Here is a 4779-nt window from a genome sequence, read left to right as displayed (position 1 = left end):
GGACATCTTAGGCTAGTTTCACTAGCCTTTTTCTTTGTTTTTAATAGGTTTTATGCACTTTCTTGAGTTATAAGTAAGCAATTAGGGTAGAAATTCATGCAGACCTAGATTCATCTAACTATGGTTAATTTGTTGCAATTTCATTAGAATTATGCTATAATTACTTGTGTGCTAAGAATGATGAGAATTCTCATGACTTTAGCAAGGCTTTGATGCATGTATTGGTTGATGATAGGTGAAGAAGGCATGGAAGGAAGTTGAAGAAGGAGCATAGAGAAGATGAAGGAGTAGCAACGTTGAGAAGGAAGCAGTGCAAGGTTCTGCATGATTTGCTGGTGCTCACGTTTGAGGGAATGTTGGCAAGCCAACGTTACCCTCAACGTTGTGATAAAATGAGCTTTCTGGAGATTTTGAAATTCTGTAGCGACACGCACGCATGCTGTACGCGTACGTGTGGATTGAAAATTCTGGCAATCCATGCGCACGCGCACCTGACGCGTACGCGTGGATGGGTAACGTTGGACCCTAAACGCTACCTCCAACGTTGGTGGCCAACGTGCACGATGGTGGCTTCAAAATTCTGAATTTGAATACGCGCAATGACGTGTACGCGTCCATGACGCGTAAGCGTGGGCCTAACTTCGGAGAATCCACGCGCACGCGTACAGCACACGCACGCATGGATTGGCCAACGTTGGAGGGAACGTTTCCATTCCAACGCTGAGGCCAACGCTTTTCTACATGTTTTTAAAAATGGAAAATGGGATTTTTGCATCCACGCGTACACGTGCAGCACGCGCACGCTTGGATGAGCTTTCTGACCCATAGGCGCAAACGTGCAAGGCACGCGTACGCGTGGGTAGAAAAATGTTGGCACTCCAATGTTGAGTCAAACGTCAATGATAACAGATTTATCTAGTTTTTAAGAAGGGCGTTTGAGTCAACGTTGGCCATCAAACGTTGACTCCAACTTGAAGCACCGGAACTTGCAATTCAAACAGATCTCTTCTCAACAGCAAGGGAAACCAGTTGGAAGCCATTTCAACCCAATTCCATCAAGGCCAAAAGCCCAATTCAGATATTGAAGATCAATGGAAGAAAGTGTATAAATAGCTTAGAATTTAAGTTAGAGGGACCTTTTACTTCACTTTTTACTTTTTGGTTCAATTTTACTTTTCTGCAAATCTTTGAATTCTGCAATGTATCCTTCAATTCCATTTTCCATTTTGAGAGCTATGAATAACTAAACCCCTTTCATTGGGTTAGGGAGCTCTATTGTAATTCAATGGATTAATAGTAGTTTTCATCTTCTTCTTCTTTCTTTTCTCTTGATTTTTGTTAGAAAGCTTTCGATCTTAATTCAATTGGATAGTTGTCTTGATAGAGAAGCTATTCATAATTAGAATTCTTCGGATCCTTGAGAGAGGGATGAAGAATTCATGCTAGAATTGCTTTCTCACATTGGATTAGATTGGGGGTTGGATGGATATTGTGACATTTAATCCTACCGATACTTTGATCTATGAATTTGTGTGGCACAGTCAGTGACCGAACTTCAACTCTTCCCATGAGCAATTAAATCAAGACATTGGGCAATTGTTCATGCTTAGAGAGATTGGTGAGCCAAGACATTGGGATCCAAGCATCTAAGATTGCCAAGCAATGTCAATGAATGCATTGATTGAGGAAGAGATGAAAATAATTTGATCCGGAGAATTCAATATCTCCTAAAACCCAATGAATCCCCATCTCTGATCTACCCATTCTATTTACTTTCTGTTCTTTAATTTCATACTAATTACCCATTCTCATTTAATTACTTGCAATTTAAGCTTCTGTCATTTAATTTCTCGCACTTTAATTTTTGTCATTTAATTTCTTGTAATTTAAGTTTCCCGCCAATTTTACTTTCTTCAATCCCAATTTAATTCTAATTTCGCTCAAATAGAACAATTCTCCAATTTACATTGATCAACCAACCAATCCCTGTGGAATTTGACCTCACTCTACAGTGAGTTTTTACTTGACGACAAACCGGTGCACTTGCCGGTAGGAAATTTGTTGAGAGGCAAATTTTAGTGAATCAGCACCATTCTCTGACCGCTTGCATCGAGGTAAGTACGTTTCATGAATGAGATGTATAGTGCTTTAGTTCATATACTTATTTTTATAAGTTTAATGTTTGTCATTATGAATCTTCTAGGTGGGGTAGGTACCTGCCATCATCAGACGAGAAGGGTCCTTAGGTCATCGCTACTCGACATAGACTAGACAGGTTAAGTGTAAATGTTGTAAGTATAAGCTTCCATTACTTCTTTTCAACTATACTGGTTCGTTGTTTATGTTTATGTCATAATACTTGAATTTTACTAATTGACATGTTACAGTTTATTTGGATGCTGTACCACACTCTTGAGGTTATTCAAGTAGTCCATCCTGATATCTTTAGGCCTGAGCACACACACTTATTGAAGTCGACTACTGTGTTGATTTACTTTGTATCAATTGCGTAGCATCAGGTTGACAGAGTTCTATCTCAGCTTGAGAGAGTTCAGCACATCTCCGATCCAACCAACCAATCCCTGTGGGATTCAACCTCACTTTACAGTGAGTTTTTACTTGACGACAAACCGGTGCACTTGCCGGTAAGAAATTTGTTGAGAGGCAAATTTTAGTGAATGAAGTTTATGGCGCCGTTGCTGGGGATTAGTTTTGTATTGACAATTACTAAATTGGAGGATAACTAGATTGAGCACTTTTCTTTTCTTTTGATTAATTGAAATTTTAATTTCAGCTGTTCATTTTCGTTTTTCTGCAATTTTAGTTGTTTCTCTTTAATTTCTTTATTCTCTTACTTTCCAGCAAGTTAACCCACTACCCATTTGATAAATTGCTCTAACCAAGCTAACTATACTCTGTTTTAGTGAATTCTGCATTTGCTGTTTCTTGTACTTGTTCCTTGTATGATAGGTAGGAGAAAGGAAACCTCAACCTCGTTTGATAGTGAACCAGAAAGAACCTTCCTGAGATTAAGGAGGGAAGCAAGAGGAAAGAGGGCTGTTGGTGCAGAAGAAGAGGAGGAAGACTTGGATATAACCATGGAGGATGATATGGAAAACCATCATGAAGGAGAGGTGAACAATCATGCCAGAAGAGGTGCGGCCAACCCTGCTGGACAAGAGAGGAGAGTTCTGGGATCATACATCAATCCAAACCCAGGAAACTGTGGTAGCAGCATTCAAAAGCCAACTATCCATGCTAATAATTTCGAATTGAAGCCTCAGCTCATAACTCTAGTCCAGAACAACTGTTCTTTTGGAGAAGTGCCCAAGAGGATCCTAATGAGCATCTCACTAAATTCCAAAGGATATGTGACACAGTTAAATCTAATGGTGTTCATCTTGACACCTATAGATTGCTACTATTTCCATTTTCTTTGAGGGACAAAGCATCAAAATAGCTAGAATCATTTCCCAAGGAAAGCTTGACAACCTGGGAGGATGTAGTGAATAGATTCTTGACAAGGTTCTACCCTCCACAAAAAGTAAATAGGCTGAGAACTGAAGTGCAGACATTCAGACAGCAGGATGGCAAGACTATTTATGAAGCATAGGAGAGGTTCAAGGATTTGACAAGGAAGTGCCCCCTGATATGTTTAATGAGTGGGTGCAACTTCATATCTTTTATGAAGGGCTGAATTGTGAGTCAAAGAAAGCTGTACACCACTCATCTGGAGGTTTTCTTAACAAGAAGAAGACCATTGAAGAAGCCATTGATGTTATAGTGATAGTGGTTGACAATGAGTATTTTTATGCCTCAGATAGGAGCAATGATGCGGGCAGAAATTGGCGAATTAAAAATTGTTGAAATATGTACGTTGCAAGTATAGTTCTTAACTCGCCAGAAATCCGCCTATCAAATTAGAAAGGTGTCACATAAAATTGAATTTAAAATACTGGGAGTATGAATCCCAGGTCGTCTCCCAACGAGTTGCAGAAAAGTGTGCTATTTTATTAATCAGAGGTTTTCAAAAAAGGTTTGAATTGGGCAAACAGGAATTTAAATTGATGAATTTGAATAATTTCAATAAAGGCCTTGACTGGGAATTGATTAGTTGGAATCCCTATTATTGTTAGAATACTCTCAGGATTAATTGACAATTAAAGGTTATCCTGTTTTGTTATCCTTCGCTAGGTGAAGGAAATTCAAACAAGTTGGATTGCTATATCCGTTCACAAGTTGCAATCCACTTAATAAAAAGGGATTGGTATTAGTGATTAGGAGGCAATCCAACCATAAACCCAATTACAATTTTTCTTTCAAGCCTTCCAACTCAAGGGTTCCTTTCAATCAATTCCCCATCAAGTTAGGGAACTACTCGCTCATTGTGAATGTAAAATTCATAGCATATAAAAAAGAATTAAAGAAAGACATTGTAAATAAAGTTAAAATATTTGATTAAAAATAAAAGTGATCCTTATATTAAATAATCCTAAGAATATTCCAATGGTAAAATTAAACAAAGCAAAGAACATGGAAGAGTATGACCAAGTAAAGAAAACGAACTAGAATGACGAAGTCTTGATGAGGTAATAACTCTTCTCAATATCCCAAACTATGAATGTAAAATAATAATCCTAAAAACTATGAATGTGTAGAGAGAAAAACCTAGAGGAGGAGTAAAACTAGATCTAAAACTAAAATTGTGTAGAATGAATGTTGTGCTTGGTTTCTGCATGTTCTCTAGCTCTAGTCTGTTGTTCCGGGCCGAAAACTGGG

General features: G+C 38.3%; 1 non-coding gene across 1 annotated transcript; it reads right to left on the bottom strand.

Annotated features, from left to right (window-relative positions):
• Window positions 1-3550: 3550 nt before the first annotated feature.
• LOC112753554 (small nucleolar RNA R71) lies at window positions 3551-3657 on the bottom strand. The gene has a single exon (XR_003177937.1). It is a non-coding gene; the product is annotated as a small nucleolar RNA R71 (small nucleolar RNA).
• Window positions 3658-4779: the final 1122 nt, after the last annotated feature.

The sequence above is a fragment of the Arachis hypogaea genome, chromosome 15 (assembly GCF_003086295.3).
Source record: "Arachis hypogaea cultivar Tifrunner chromosome 15, arahy.Tifrunner.gnm2.J5K5, whole genome shotgun sequence".
NCBI lineage: Eukaryota > Viridiplantae > Streptophyta > Magnoliopsida > Fabales > Fabaceae > Arachis > Arachis hypogaea.
The sequence above is the reverse complement of the archived record's forward strand: the minus strand, read 5'-3'. Positions and strand labels throughout refer to the sequence as shown.